This window comes from Apaloderma vittatum, unplaced genomic scaffold, assembly GCF_000703405.1.
Source record: "Apaloderma vittatum isolate BGI_N311 unplaced genomic scaffold, ASM70340v1 scaffold27296, whole genome shotgun sequence".
NCBI lineage: Eukaryota > Metazoa > Chordata > Aves > Trogoniformes > Trogonidae > Apaloderma > Apaloderma vittatum.
Genome location: NW_009723732.1, coordinates 1 through 289, shown reverse-complemented (window position 1 = coordinate 289; position 289 = coordinate 1).

Here is a 289-nt window from a genome sequence, read left to right as displayed (position 1 = left end):
AGTCCCAACTCTGCTGCCGTGGTGGGGACGTGGGGGACAAGCGTCCTCCACCCCCGGCCCCGGGAACATTACGCCGTCCCTTTTCTTTTGAGCCCATTTCACGCTCGGCTGTGCAGGAGAGGCCCCACAGCCATGCTGGGCTGCCCTCACTTCCCGGCTTTCCCAGTCCTGGTGAGTGGGTCGGGAGGGGGTGAGGGGATCGGGGTCTTGCCCTGGCCCCTCGAGGCGATGGGTGAAGCTGGTCTCTGACGCAATAAACCCAGCAGCCAAGCAGAAATGACTGCTCTCC